At 35.3% G+C, this 17,054-nt stretch overlaps 1 long non-coding RNA gene across 1 annotated transcript; it reads left to right on the forward strand.

Annotated features, from left to right (window-relative positions):
• The first annotated feature begins 15,098 nt into the window (after window positions 1–15,098).
• On the forward strand, window positions 15,099–15,880 carry LOC131875615 (uncharacterized). Its single transcript, XR_009372435.1, has 4 exons — window positions 15,099–15,168; window positions 15,275–15,349; window positions 15,450–15,539; window positions 15,645–15,880. It is a non-coding gene; the product is annotated as an uncharacterized LOC131875615 (long non-coding RNA).
• The last annotated feature ends 1,174 nt before the right edge of the window (window positions 15,881–17,054 follow it).

The raw sequence follows: 17,054 nt of genomic DNA on the forward strand, positions 1-17,054 counted from the left end.
CTGACTTTCAGAGTGATTCAGTCTTACATACCTGGGTGTGTTCACTTGTTGTTGTTCTTCAGTCATTGTGGAATTATCTAATGATGCTGGTGTGACTAGATAAACATTTTGTACTGGTGCACTCTGTATAGGTTCATTTGTGATTATCTCAACTGCCAGTTCAAAATCCATAGACCTTGAATTTCTTCTAAAATATTCATCTATCTTCACATTTGCACTCTCAATAATTTTCTATAATCTTTTATTAAAACAGCTAACCAAGAAATATCCCTTCATCACTTCTAGGATCAAATTTACCAAAATACTCATCTCTCCTAATATAACATTTGCTTCTAAATATTCTGAAGTACTTAAGAGTAGGAATATTACCAAACCATAGTTCATAGGGTGTCTTACCGGTTTCACCTTTGATGTGAACTCTGTTGAAAGTGTAAACCGTTGTATTCACTACTTCTCTCCAATACACATGAGGTAGATTTTCTTCTGATATCATGCTTCTAGCTGCATCCAGAATAGTTCTATTCTTCCTTTCCACAATTCCATTTTGCTGAGGTGTCCGGGGTGCTGATAGTTGTCTTCTAATTCCATTGACTTCACAAAATGTATTGAACTCCTTAGATGTAAATTCACCTCCTTGATCTGATCTTAAACATTTGATTTTCTTTCTAGTTTCATTCTCTACAAGTGCGTTGAATAATTTGAATTTCTCCAAAGCTTCTGATTTCTCCCTGAGAAAAGTAACCCAACACATTCTAGAATAATCATCAATGATTAGTATAAAGTATCTATCTCCTTGTAGACTCTTTGTTCTTGCTAGACCACATAAGTCAATATGAATTAAATCAAGAACATCATTGGTTTTCTTAGAAATACTCTTGAAAGTTGTTCTAACTTGTTTTCCTATTTGACATTCCTTACATACCAGATTATGAGGTTTTACAATCTTAGGTAAATCCCTTACTGCCTTAGATGAACTAATCTTTACAATGCAAGCAAAATTTACATGACAGAGTCTTTTATGGCATAACCAACTTTCATCAATATGTGCAATCAAGCATGTCTTTTCATTTTTATTCAATTGAAAGATATTACCTCTAGTTTGATTACTGGTTGCAATTTCCAAACCAGTTCTATTCATGATTTTGCATTTACCATTCTTGAATTGTAACTGAAATCCTTTTTCAACTAATTGACCAACACTCAAAAGGTTATGCTTCAAACCTTCAACATAATAAGCATTGTCAGTATTGTGCTTACCATCAAAAGATATAGTACCTTTTCCTTTGATCAAACAAGATTTCTCATCTCCAAATCTCACTAGACTTCCATAGTATTCTTGAAAATATACAAATTTACTTTTATCACCAATCATATGATGTGAACATCTAGAATCTATAATCCATTCATCCTTTTCTTCAATTTTAGCTGCCAGGGCCTGCTCTACCAATGGAACAGTAGGTGTCGGTTGATCTTCTATTATTGCAACAAAATCCCATCCATTGTCTCCTGGTTCTTCATCAGAATCATCAGTAACTCCTTCATCAACATATTAACATTATTTGTCTCTATTCTTCTTAAATCTGTATCTCTGATATTCAGGGTTCGGGTTATATGTTCTTTTAGCTTCTTCTCTCAATCTTGCATGTCTGTTAGGACATCTAGATGCCATATGACCAATTTTATTAAAGTTAAAATATTTAAAAGGTTCTTTACCTTCATACTTACTTTCAATAGGACCTTTAGGCATTTTTCTTGCAAATAGTGCTTCAAGTTCTTTAAGTTCTTCATTTTCCTTCCTGATTTCTTCAAGTTCTCTTGCATAGAGAACTTTCCAATCAGATTCATTAGCTGATGATGAAGATGGTGTAGATGATGATGCTTTGAAAGCTAAATCTGTCTTAATTGTAGCAACAAGACCAAATTCCTCAAGCTCAAATGCTGAAAGTTTTACAACCAGGGTATCTCTAGATACTGATGTATTAGGCATAGTTCTTAACTCATTAATAGCAGTTACTTTCATTTTGTATGCCGGTGGCAATGCTCTTAAAAATTTAGAAACAATTTCATCTTTACTTAAGGAACCTCCACAACATTGTATACCCAAAACAATTTCATTAACCCTTTCCATAAAAGCAAAAATTATTTCATATTCTTCCATTTTCAAATTTTCATACCTAACTCAGAAGCATTCAAGTTTTGCAATTTTGATAGTGGAATCACCTTCATTCAATGTCTCCAATTTATCCCAAATAGATTTAGCAGTAGATCAGTCTAATAATCCCATGATTTGCTGATTTGACAAGGAACTCAAAAGTGCTTCCCTTGCTTTGCAATCATTCTCTTGATTCTTAGCCAACGTAGGTGGATTAGGTTGACTCTGTGTAGGACCAACATGACCATTCTGTGTAACATCCCATATGTCTTTTCCAATGCAATTCAGATGTGTCTCCATTCTGATCTTCCATATACCATAGTTAGTTCCATCAAGTTTCAGACTGTCATTCCTGAAATAGTTAGTTGCCATAGAATCTCCTCAAGTTGTTAAACTTCTACAAAAAGAGGACTTAGCTCTGATACCAATTGTTAGGACCCAGAGGCAACTGAGAGGGGGGGGGGGTGAATAAGTTGTCTATTAATTTCAACCCAAATATAACTTAATCAAACCCGATACTTAATACCGATAAACTAAACTTAATGCCAGTAAATAGATTAACAGTTAATAACAATACCGGTGAAACTTAATGCATGAAACAGAAAGAGAAACAACATCCACAGCACATAACATAAAGATTTGCACGTGGAAACCCTGTAAGGAGAAAAACCACGGTGGGAAACCTTACCCACAATCAGATGATACTACTACAAATAGTATGTGTGTACAAATGGGGTAGATACACATGCAGAAAGGCCAGCTGCCTAGAGCTCACTGCTCAATCACAAAAATGGGAGTCTCACTGACTACAATTGGATGATTAAATCCAATAATAATGTATTGCTCAAAGTATCATCTCCAATGCTAGATTCAGTACCAGTTAAGCTCTGATTGTCTTCTTCAAACCTTCCTTGAATCTTCAAATGATGTTTGTGTGAGTAGCTCTGCTTATATTTGCATATACCAAATATCACAATCTTACCATACCATACTATATGTATTAATCTCACAAATGAGATCTTACATATATACCAAAACCTAAGACCAAATATGTAGGTCGGCTCACTAAGAATATTACAATAAAATCAATTACAAGTAAGTCAAGATGTGATGCATCATGTTGGCTCAACAACAATACCAATTAATTAAACCATCTCTATAACGTGTCATGCTGATCTGGAATAGATAGCACATGCCAATCCATAACCTAGACCAATTTCCCGGTAACAACTAATATGTCAACCCATTTAGAACAATAACCAAATTACCAAAACCAAGTGTCCAAACCATGTCTTCAACATAACCAAGTGATCTCTAGATGATAACAAGTCATCCTCAGTGCCGGTGAACGATATAACCTGCTGGTGAACCAAATACCAGTGATTGTGCATAAGTCATTGAACTTGCCGGTGAACATAACCAAAGATATCTAGAAGGATAAGTGTTTGATAAGTGTTGACATCAATGACAAAACCAATGCAACATATCCATAATACCAACAGTTATATCAAATCTCAAATTTCATATATATCAAAATATCGAATAATTACAAGTTTATGTCCATATACAAAAATGGCATAAACGCCAACTTAAACAAAATATATGTCAATATATGTAAATGTATGTCCATATATAATATGTACATGTCAAATAGACATTAAAGTATCCTAAAATGATTTATAACATCCTAAAATACTAATGGATTATCAAAATCGATCCTCTTCGCTACACTGCTCCTCTCTGAAGGATCCTGGACAAGAAAAATCAAACCACAATTAAGATTAGTTATATTATATAATTCACATTCTAAAAGTTTAGATAAAAATCAATATACATTGAACTATACTTGGACTCTAAAATTTAATTCTTGTTTACCTCATCTCCACCTTTCCTCTTCTTCTTTGGAGGAGTCTTGATATATGTCTTCACTAGAGGAGGTATGTCATCAATATTTTCATACAAAACCTACATATGTTTACAAATATAGTTCATTGATACAAGTTAGCATATAATTGTCATTGATAAGAACAATTTATATCTACTAAACACAAAATAAAATAAACACATGTACTTGAGGCATCTCCTCTTCTTCTTCTTCAGTTATAGTGGGTGCAGTCAACAAGGATGTGAAGCCAACAATTTTTTGTACATAAAGACGACAAGTATGTTAAACTATTAATCTATGTAGACATGTATAATCATTATAAGTTATTTTAATTCTTAATTCAATCATGTTTGCATTCAATTACCTTTCTCTTGTCTTTAACTACAATACCAGAGCCCAAATCATGTGGAACTGCACTAGCGCTACTTGTATCCTACAAGATTAAAATAAGATAAACATGCAACTTACTATATAATTTAATTAATGTTAATATAAATGAGGAGCATGTATGTACAATAAAAATGTAAACGACTAGGTGCAATAATATATGTATTGTATAGCTGTCAAGGCCAAATTAAATGGCCATCAAGGTGCCATCATGGACCTGTGTCAACTCCTCCTCTATCATCAACTGTTAAATATACCATGTATATAAACATTAGTACTTAATACTATCTATATTATAAATATTCGTTTAAAATAAAATGCATTATGAAAATACAACTCTTACCACTACATAATCAGTATATGAAGGTACCTCCTCACCTCTAGCATGTGATGACTCTCCAGGGCATCCTCCAGTCCTCATCGTCACATTCGGTGCATCGTGCATTTCATGCACCTCCTTATCTATAGTGTCCCCGAGAGGATCAATAGGCTCTCCAACTAGACCTAAGCATAGATGCCCATACATAGCACAACTATGCGGCACACATGTATGTGAAGCAAAAGAGGATGTGTCAGCACCACCATATCCACTACTACCATCACTAAAAGGATGAGCTAGTGCCCCAGCCTAAGAAACCAAAAGGCTACTCAAAGAGTGAATAGTCGATATAGTCCATGACGCTGCCTCAACAATGATATTCGGATGTTGCACTAGAGGCGAGGGATCAATAGGAGGAAGGGGAGCATATGGGCCATGTACTACTTGAACTGCCCCAAGTCTATCTTAAAGCATACCTAAACCCACACCTTGGAAAGGCTTGATGTCAAACTAGTTGACATGCTTGCCCAAAACAAACTCAGCATACAATTTTTTAATGAAATAAAAGGGAACATCGAGATTGTTGTTGGGTGGTTTATCAAAAACCATCCACCAACGATCCCAAAATTTATTCACCATATCATCATTTGTAAATCATTTTATGGAAAGTTTTTTTTTCCACATCTACGGGCTATGTAGTGCGGGGATTGACAAACAATGCGACAATATCAGCTTTTGAAATCTCAAGCTCCTTGACCTGATCATAGTGTAACATAATAAACTCGTGACCCTACAATTTTCAACCGCATTTGGGTCTTCACATTTGAGAAACGAATCCCTAAGCCTGATTGGAGACCCGAGAGACATGCTCATACCTCCTGAAACATGCATTTCCTTGCATCCTGCAGTTTCCTCCTTCACTTCCTATCCTAGATTAGGGTAGGATAGGGGCATGGCACCCTTGTCCTTGCCCTATTTTGGGCCCCCTCCACTCAAATCCTACATTGGGCTTGTCAATGGGAAGCGGGAAAAGGTTTTGTATGTCGGCTTAAGATGGAAAATCAGTTACAAACCCTAATTGGCAAGTATATAAGATGCATTTTCTCCTCTCATTTGCATAAGTTTGATAAGTGAAGGAGTTCAATAAGTTCAAGAAGCAAAATCAGGCATTTAAGCATTCCTTTCAAGTATTGAGCATTTCAAGTCTCCTTTCAAGGTAAGGTGTTGCATTCAAGTCAAGAATTCAACCATTAAAGAGGAGATCCCTATCAACATTCAAAGCATTCAACTTCATATATCCTTTCAAACAACTATATCAAAATTTCAATTGCACCCTCTCTTGAGGTGAATTTTACTTCAATCATTTACTTTCATTTACTTGCAAGTACTTTTCATCATTTGGTTAATTCCAAAACTGGGGTTTGACCTGAAGGCAAACCCCTAAACCCAACAACATTTCCTCTCTTTTCTCTATGTAGGTTGCAAGTGCGCAACTGTATTTGCAGATTTAGGCTTTTTCAGAGACGACAAAACCCTTTTTGGTGGATTTTTCGGAGGACCAAACTTACACTTTCAACATGGTCCTAACAACTTTCACTCAAATTTATAGGGGAGATTTGTCTCAACATTTTACTGCTAATTCCAGGTGCACAGTTTTGTCCTACATTTCTATCTCAAGTTATAATCATTTCTTTGCCATCTTTACACTTAGTCTCAATTCACTTAATTCATCCTATCCATTCTAAAAGAGGGGTTACCTTTACTTTCCAAATTCATTTTCAATTCACTTAGCATTCAATCTCTTTCCATTGATATTGGATCTAGTGAATTCAACCCCCCTGTTTTAAATGTAATGTGTGAAAGAGGTTGAAGAGGATATTTTGGTGAACTCGACATCTTACATGCTTGACATTTCATATTATTGCATATTGTTCATTTACAGGTTTAATTTTCTTGCAAAACTTAGTGGTTAATTCATTCAAAACCCTAGTTAAAATTGGAATTGAACTTGTATGTTGCAAAAATTGCTATCTATTGTTTTGGATCTGAAAATTGCATTGAATTCAACTTCTTCTTGGTCTTGTTCAATTTGCAAATCAATTTTACAAAATTAAATGGTTAATTGTCAAAACCCTAATTTTCAAAAATCAACTTGAACTTGGGAAAACATTGGATGCACATTTAATTTTCAGATTTAGAACTATTTTCAGTTTTGTCTTCTTGCCTAAAATTCAAATTTTCAACTTCCCTCCCTTTTCTAAAATTCAAAATTTAAAAATTCAGTGCTTAGTCCTAAAACCTTAATTTTCAAATTCACTTGGATTTTGTGTAAAACTCAATCAATTTCAACCAATTTCAGTTTTCAAAACATTATCCAAGGTATCCTTCTCCATTAGGTTTGACCTTTTTCAAAACCGTAATAGGGTCCTATTTTCACTTTCAAACCTTAATTTCACATATCTAAACTTCATAAAATCAACCAATTTTTTTGAGGTTAGCTCTAAAATCATCGTAGCTTTCATCCCTGCAAATTTCCGAAAAAGTTAGGCAGACCATGTGCAACTTCAACACAATCCCTGGCTTTTTTCCCAAAATTTTGGGAGACTGTTATGACTGTGTTTAATTTCTTAAATCCAAAAAATTGGTTGATTTTGTCAAATTTTGATCCCTCTAAAATAAAAAATACTTCACAAATTCAACATCACAACTTTCAAGAAAAAAATTAAAATTAAGTGGTTAATTGTAATCTGCCCTGATTCTAAATTTTTTGTCAATTTTAATTTTAAAGTTAAGTGGTATCCCATTGGCCCTAATTTAAAAATTTTCAAAACAATTATTTTGGAAATTATGCCATTTCTTCTTTCAACAAATTTCAAATTACATAATCATCATTTGTGCATTATTCAATTTTGCAAACTTTGTTCCCAAAAATTCAAAACTCAAATTCAAAATTTTAAATTCAAATTTTCCCTCTAGTGCATGAGTTTTACCACTATTATTCCTACCTATACTATTCCCATTATACGAAGCATTAGAATTAAGGCTTCCCAAGGTTTACTTGTCGAAGAGATGGAGCCTAATTTGGGTGACTTCTTCAAAGAGGATAATGCTAATTCTTCCCATCCTAATAACATCCCTATCTACCCAATTGATGATTCCAATGATGAAGAAGAAGCTTTGACTAGAGTTTCCATAGATCAAATTTCAATACTGGACAATGAATTTGACAACTTTCAACAATGGATGTCCCAAGATACCCTAATAGTGAAGCTCTTACATTAATTTAAGGTCTAAAACACATGATTCAAAGTGATAAGAATGGAATTGATATATTGTGTGGCATTGCCCATATTGTTGATTCTAATGTCATGCCTATAAAGAGTTGTGCTGAGAACTTAGGTAATTCACAACCTCCTACACAAATCAATCATTCTATTCCTTTGACCACTTCAATAACTAGCATTCCTACTTTCACTTCAAACATCATGGCTACATCAACTCAAAATGTCATACCTACAACCATTAGCCATGGGGGAATTCCCTCTTCTTCATTCAATCCTCCATATTTATCTATGCCTTCAATGAGTATTCCTATTTTCTCTCAACCAATCAATGTGACACAAGGGTGAAATTCAACCAATCATTCTATCCCTCCTTTTAGTGTCCCATTTCCTACTCAATCATCACCTATGCCTACTTATCATAGTGTTCCACCACCCTATTCTCAATCAATGCCTTCTTTCAATAACATCACACCGCCTTCGCAATCAAACATGTCTAACATAAATTCTTTAACCAAAGCAACCATTAACAACATTGCCCAAACTGTGTGATCATTGCAACAACAAATTGCTTCTACAAGTCAATCCAAGTTTAGTGTGCCCACATTTGATGTTGCGAGCCCACTTTCTCTTGATATTGTTAGAGCTATCCCTCCTAAACATGTTAAAGTTTCTCAATTGGAACTCTATAATGGAAAAGGTGATCCTTTAACATGTCAAAACATTCCAAACTTTGTGAACTGACTTTGCTTATGATCAAAGATTTCTTGCCAAATGGTTTACTAGAACACTAAGAGATAAGGTTTGCCAATGGTATTGCTCCTTGCCTTCCTATTCTATTACTTCTTTTCAACAATTAGAAAATTCTTTTATTCAACAATTTCAAAACAACATAGGTCCTAAAATCACTTTGACTAATTTAATGCATTGTAAACAAGGTGTTAAAGAAAAAGTGGCTGATTTCATTGGTAGATATAAGCATTTGTATTCTCAAATTTCTTTTCCAGTGCCTAATAATGATATTCAAAGAATTTTCATTTCTAATTTGCAAAGACATTAGGGACAAACTTCTCCTTTCTGAGTTTACTTCCTTTCCATAGTTGTGCGCAACACTTCACAATTATCAACTGACCGTGAGTCAACTGGAGCAATCTACTCCTATGGCTTTGAGTGATAAGGGTGAGAGTGCTCAACAACCGTTTGCAAATTTCAAACCAAATAAAGGCTTCATCAAATTCAATGACACCATCAACAACAACAATGTGAATGCTACAACAAGTGTGCCTCTTTTTTCTAAATTTTTTAGAAGAGAAAGACAATTTACTCCTTTGAATGAATATTTACATAGCATTATGTCTCTATTCTTATGAAGAAATGTTATCAACCTTACTCCAATAAAACCAGTTGACCCTTCTAATGAAGCCTCACCTTTGATAATAATTCTTTTTCATCAATTTCATCATCAACCTGGTCATGATACTGAGAAATATTTTTCATTAAAAATTAAGATTCAAGATCTGATTGATAATAATACTATATATGTGGCAAGTGTGAATGATAAGGGAAACAAATCAATGGCTCCTCCTAATCAAAATCTTAAGATTTTTACTAATCCTTTACTCTCTCATACCTCTAACATGATTGAGACTAAACATATCTCTTTCTCTCCCTCTGGCCTTACTACCATGACTCCAAATTTGGTGAATATGGTAGAGAAACAAGAAACACCTAAGGATTCATGTATCACATTTGACCCTAGTGAGACCAATAGAGCACCTGATGGACCTCTATACATAGTTGCGAACGTTCAAGACAAACCTTATTATGGTGTGCTTATCGATCCTTCTTGCATGATTAATGTCATCACTGAAGAGTATCTTTTCACTTTACATTTGCATAAACCAATCTATGATGATACTAATGTGGTCGTTAAGTTATTTGATGGATTTTCTTGTCCTACCATTGGTTCTATCACACTCCCTATTGAGGTTCACACTAAATTTATAGATGTCAACTTTGTTATGATTCCTTCAGTTGAACAATTTCGTATGAAGTTAGGTTATCCTTGGCTATCTTATATGAAGTCTATTGCCTCTCCAATCCATAAGTGTTTGAAATTTCCCCACAATGAAGAAATCATAACTGTTAACCATAGCTTATTTTGAATAGTTGAAAGAAGCCTAGGTGTTCCCATTGATTACTTTTGGCCTCAACAATTTCAATTTGTTCCATCAAGAAGTGATGCTCTCTTTAAATCTTATTAGAAATGGAAGAAAGATATGATTGTATCCTTAAGCCAACCCCGCAATCCAACACTTGATATTCCCATCCTTCTTGAAGATGAAGTTCTTCCCTTGATGGATAGGACTAATCTTCCTCCTAAGGATGATTCCCAACCTATTCCTATGGATGAAACTATGCCTTCTCCTAAGAAGAACAATAATATTCCTCCTAACGTTAGACTCATACCTCCTCCTCATAGTGGACCTGGTCTCCTTCCTACACAAAACATTCCTCCTTTATATGGTACAGTTCCACCTCCTTTCTCTTATAGAGAGAAGAGACCTGCCTCTCCTGTTGTCCAACCTAAGAGACCTCAACCTAAATCTCCAACTACCAAAGATGAGAATATTTTTCCTTCAACAAATATTCATCCTTTCATAAATATTCCCCCTTCTTCTCAGCCTTTTGCTATGACTCAACGGAATTGTTGTGCAAGAGATCGTCGATGAAAACATCATGCTAGAGCTCGTGAAGTTGTTTCTCAAACTATTCAATCTCCCAAAACACCAATAATTGACATGATTCTATTTTCCCCTAAGCAAGATGTTGAACCTAAATCTCCAAATCATAAGTTGCAGAAAACATATGATGGTTTTACTTCTATTCATATTAGAGCTCCTCTTTCTATAAAGATTGATGAAGAAATAGGTGAAAAAGTTAATCATGATGGCAATACAACTCCTAATGCTTCTGATAGTGAATATGAATATGTTGATATTGACAAAAGTTTATTTACAGAATTTTCAAAAGCCTTAATCCTATCTCCTAGAATAGAACAAAGTGACTTAGCACATGAGCATAGTTCTTGTTTGGATCTTGTGATAGCTCCATCTGATGTGCTTGATGTCGCTCCTCTAGCATGTTTTGCACCTTCCCAAAATAGTGATCAGAAAGATCGAGAGGTGGATGTCATGCTAGACTAGCTGCATTAGCACCATAGACCCTTTACCTCTCTCTCTTTTCTTGCTCTTTTGTGACCATTCTTCTATGTGTATCCCTGTTCTTCTATTTTCCCTCATAATGTCTACTTGAGGATGATGCAAAGCATTGAGCTCTCTTTTGGTCTCTTTCATGTTGACTCAAAAGACACCCGTGTTTCGTTTCTTCCAAGGTAGTTTCCTTTCTTTGGGGAATGACAACTATTCTATGCATATATATACATGATATACATGAGTTATTATACAACATACTGACCCTAAGGAAAATGAAACTACCTCGTGCTTTGTGTTTTGTGTTCATTATCCTTGGATTTATTCCTCGATTGGGGGCTAAATCCTTGCAATAACGTGATCCCTCTCTCTCTCTCTCTTTTGTGTATCCTACCTTAAATCAATCACTCCCGATAAGGTTTGTGTGATCGCTTTAACGTGGGGGCATACACTCTAATCATATTTTCCTTCTTGATACTTAAAGTTACTTAGTGAACTTGACCTTTGTAATTTTTTTGGTATCCTTTCTTTTTCATGACTCATAGTGAGGGGAACCTTACTACTTGCAGTCATGGTTCCTCCCTTTTGATCTTCCCTTTTACTTTTTCCATCAAAGTCATAAGATCCTAGTCCACTGGGGGCTTGGTGTATCTTGCCTCCTTGATGTGGTGAAAGTCTTTCAATCTTGTTTCCTTATACTTTACTAGTAGTATTGGTGTACGCTTATACTCCCGCTAAAGTGGGGGCTAAATGTAGCATTATAAAATCGCAACCCTGCAATTTTTTATCGCATTTGGGTCTTCACATTGGCGAAACAAATCCCTAAGCCTGATTGGAGACCCGAGACATGCTCATACCTCCCGAAACATGCATTTCCTCACATCCTGCACTTCCTATCCTAGATTAGGGCATGACAGGGGTGTGGTGCCCTTGTCCTTACCCTACTTTGGGCCCCCTCCACTCAAATCTTTCATTGGGATTGTCAATGGGAAGTGAGAAAAGTTTTTCTATGTCGGCCTAAGATGCATAATTAGTTACAAACCCTAATTGGCAAGTATATAAGATGCATTTTCCCCTCTCATTTGCATAAGTTCGATAAGTGAAGGATTTCAATAAGTTCAAGAAGCAAAATCAAGTATTCCTTTCAAGTATTGAGCATTTCAAGTCTCCTTTCAAGGAGAGGTGTTGCATTCGAGTCAAGGATTCAACCATTGAAGAGGAGATCCCTATCAACATTCAAAGCATTCAACTTCACATATCCTTGTAAACAACTCTATCAACATTTCAATTGCACCCTCTCTTGAGGTGAATTCTACTTCAGTCATTAACTTTCATTTACTTGCAAGTAATTTTCATCATTTGGTTAATTCCAAAATTGAGGTTTGACCTGAAGGCAAACCTCCACTCCCAACAATATTTCCTCTCTTTTTTGTGTGTAGGTTGCAAGTGCGCAGCTGTATTCTTAGATTTAGGCTTCATTTTCAGAGATAGAAAAACCCTTTTCAGCGCACGGATTTTTGGGAGGACCAAGTACACTTTCAACATGTCCTTACAACTTTCGTTTAAATTTACAGGGGAGCTTCATCTTGGAATTTTACTGCTAATTCCAAGTGCACAACTTCATCCCACATTTCTATCTCAAGTTATAATAATTTCTTTTCCATCTTTACCCTTAGTCTCAATTCACTTAATTCATCCTATCCATTCTAAAAGAGGGGTTACTTTGGAATTCATTTTCAGGGTTAGTGCAGGATCAAGGGGGGCCAAAAAGTGGCGATGTGAAAAAAATAGCCTTCCTCACTCGCCTAAAAATGCGAAAATCCGTGTTGACTTTTTGCTTGGCCTGGGTGTCAGTACACCTTGGCCTGGTAATTACCTATGCAAATCGGATATCGGATAAAATCGGATATCTGATTTTTATTTGTAATTTTAATTTAAAAAATATATTATATGTTATGTATTATATAATACGTATTATATTATATATAATATAATATAATATTATATTATATAATATAATATTATATTATATAATATAATATTATATTATATTATATATTATATAATATTGTATTATATTATATATTATAATATAATATAATATAATATAATATTATATTATATTATAATATATATAATATAATATATTATTATATTATATAATATATTATTATATTATATATGTTATTTAAAAATAATTTAAGTGTTGAAATCGGATATCCGATTTTCTGAGACTTTTATATTTAGACAGCGACAGTCTTGTGAGTCATTTTTAACTCATGGGTCGCATGAATTTGTCAAAATCTGATATCCGCTCCATCTGATATCCAGTTTTTTGACAAAAAATTGCTAAAAAATAGATTTAGAGGTAAGAATTTTGTCGTTTTGAATCATTTTCATTCATTTTTTGTATTTTTTGTGAATGTTTATTTGATTTTTCATTGAAAATATGGTTTTTTTTTCATGAAAACTAGGTTTTTTAAAATCAAATACCTAATTGTTTAAATTTGTTAACTAAATTTAATTGTTTACATTCAATTAGGTTAAAAATGGGAGATAACAATGAAAACACTGACCAACCACAACTGCAACAACCAAACCCTCATTTGCCAAACCCCCCCTCAATTCAAGATTTGATTGCACAAAATTTGAATGAATTGAGGGGGATTGCAGAAGTATATCGTAGGATCCCTCGTCTAAACCCATTGTTTGATCCTCTCACGTCGATCGTAAAAAGTATGGAAACCATGACTGAGGAGCACGATGCTACCCTTTTGTGGCAAGATTCTATGAAGGAAAAATATGCAGATGGCTTGTCGTATAAGGATATCAAGGATCTTGAGATATCCAAAGCCGAAATCGCCTCATTGTTTGTCAATCCCCGTATTGGTCAGCCTGTAGATCCCCAAAAAAAATACTTTCTATCAAATGGTGCACAAATGATGGGATTGTGAAAAAATTTTGGGATCATTGGTGGATGGTTTTCAACAAACCACCCAACAACAATCTTGATATCCCCTTCTATTTCATAAAAAAATTGTATGCTAAGTTTGTTTTACAGAAACATGTGAACTACTTTGACATCCAACCTTTCCAGGGTGTAGGTTTAGGTATGCCCCAAAATAGACCTGGGGCAGTCAGAGTAGTCCAGGGCCCATATGTCCCCCCTCCTCTTGTTGATCCCCCACCTGCAGTTCAGCATCCTGATATCATTTGTGAGGCCGCTTCACGGACCATATCGGCTATTCACTCTTTGAGTAGCCTTTTGTTTTCTCAGGCTGCGTTAGTAGCTCAGCCTACTTTTGATGGTAGCGGTGCATCGGGTGGTGCTGGCACGTCATCCTCGGCTCCACACATATGTGTGCCCCATAGTTGTGTCATGTGTGGGCACATATGCTTGGGTCCAGTTGGACAGCCCGTTGATCTTGCCGTGGATAGTGCAGATTATGAGGTGCATGAGATGCATGATGCACCAGAGGTTATTACACAGACTGGAGGATACCCTGGGGAGTCCTCACATGCTAGAGGCGAGGAGGCACCGTCATCATACATTGATGATGTATTGGTAAGATTTGTGTTTTCACAGTTCATGTTATATTTTAATTAAATATTTATAAATTAGATAATATTAAGTACTAATTTTTATTTACATGGTCTATTTAATAGTTAATGACCGAGGATGAGTTGAGACAGATTCAGGAGGGCACCTTGTCAGCCATTTCATTTGGCCTCAATAGCTTGACGGTACATATATTATTGCACCTAGTCATTTGTATTTTATTGTACATACATGCTCATCATTTATATTTGTATTAATTAGATTATGTAGTAACTTGCATGTATATCTTATTTTACTCTTGTAGGGCACAAGCAGCACGAGTGTGGTGCAGTGTGATCTAGGATCTAGTAGTGCAATTGGAGACAAGGGAAAGGTAATTGAATGCAAATATGATTGAATTAATAGTTTAAATAACTTATAGTGATTATACATGTCTAGACATAGGTTGATAGTTTCATACTTGTTGTGTATATATACAGAGAATCCTTGGCTTCACATCCTTGATGACTACACCCAGTATACCTGAAGAAGAAGAAGAGATGCCTCGAGTAGATGTGTGTTTATTTTATTTTTTGATTAGTAGATATAATTTGTTATTATCAGTGACAATTATATGCTAACTTGTATCAATGTCATGTTTCTAAACATATGTAGGTTGTTTATGAAAATATTCAAAACATACCTCCTCTACCGAAGACATACATCAAGAGTCCTGCAAAGCTGAAGAGAAAACGTGGAGATGAGGTAAACATGAATAGTTCAATTAAATAGTTCATTTTTATGTTAACTTTTCGAATGTGAATTATATAATATAACTAATATCAATCGTGGTTTGTTTTTCTTGTGCAGGATCCTTCAGAGCCGAGCAGTGCGGCGAAGAGGATTGATTTTGATGATCCATTAGAAGCTTAGGATGTTATAGATAGTTTTGGGATGCTTACATGTCTAGTTGGCATGTATATTTTGTATATGGACATACATTCACGTATTTAGACATACATTTTGTTTCAGTTGGTGTTTATGCCATATTTGTGTATGGACATACATTTGTAATCATTCGACATTTTTATATATACAGAAGTTGATATTCGATCATATAAATTGTTGCTCATCTGTGTGTGGTGTTATCATGGAAATATTTAATCTTCATTCCAATAATTAACAAAGGTTAATAATGGCTATTTAATGAACAATACAATTCATTTCATTTCATCATAAGTGTTGTTTTTATAATGAACAATATAATTCATTTAATGAAAAATATAATTCATTTAATAAACAATACAATACAATTTATTTAATGAACAATACAATTCATTTAATCAACAATACAATAAAATTCATTCAATGAACAATACAATTCATAAACAATACAATTCATTTAATGAACAATACCCTATGCATGCTCCTATTTTTCCCCCCCACTTGATTGAACGCTCGGGGTCATACCCTACCGGTGTTGTCCCTTGAGCGCCCTAAGTGCTCAAAATTGTCAAAATTTGATGGGCCCTAACTCAGAATCTGTGGCACCCACAAATGATCCGTTTGAACCTACGGGGCCACGAGAGGGGTTCCTACAAAAGCCTATCTCAGTTTTTCAAGTTTCCCTACGGTTTTATTAGGGCAGCAATTTTTCGGTTGGTGAAAAATCGTCAGTCTCACTCAGTGGAATGTTGTCGCGTGGCCAATTTCTCGTTCAGCTCATCGTGATGACGAACCGTCGGCTCTGACATGTCTAGTCAGGCATAATTACCCTACGCATGCTCCTATTTTTCCCCCCCACTCGATCGAACGCTCAGGGTCATACCCTACCGACGTCGTCCCTTGAGTGCCCTAAGTGCTCAAAATTGTCAAACTTTGACGGGCCCTAACTTGGAATCTGTGGCACCTACGAATGATCCATTTGAACCTACGGGGCCATGAAAGGGGTCCCTACAAAAGCCTATCTTGGTATTTCAAGTTTCCCTACGGTTTAATTAGGGCAGCAATTTTTCGGTTGGTGAAAAAATCGTCAATCTCACTCAATGGAATGTTGTCGCCTAGTTGATTTCTCGTTCATCTTGTCGCGATGATGAACTGTCAGCTCTGACATGTCCAGTTAGGCATAATTACCCTACGCATGCTCCTGTTTTTCCCCCCCACTCGATCGAACACTCGGGGTCATACCCTACCGGCGTCGTCCCTTGAGCGCCCTAAGTGCTCAAAATTGTCAAACTTTGATAGGCCCTAACTCAAAATCTATGGCACTTGTGAACGATC

The sequence above is a fragment of the Cryptomeria japonica genome, chromosome 5 (genome assembly GCF_030272615.1).
Source record: "Cryptomeria japonica chromosome 5, Sugi_1.0, whole genome shotgun sequence".
Lineage (NCBI taxonomy): Eukaryota > Viridiplantae > Streptophyta > Pinopsida > Cupressales > Cupressaceae > Cryptomeria > Cryptomeria japonica.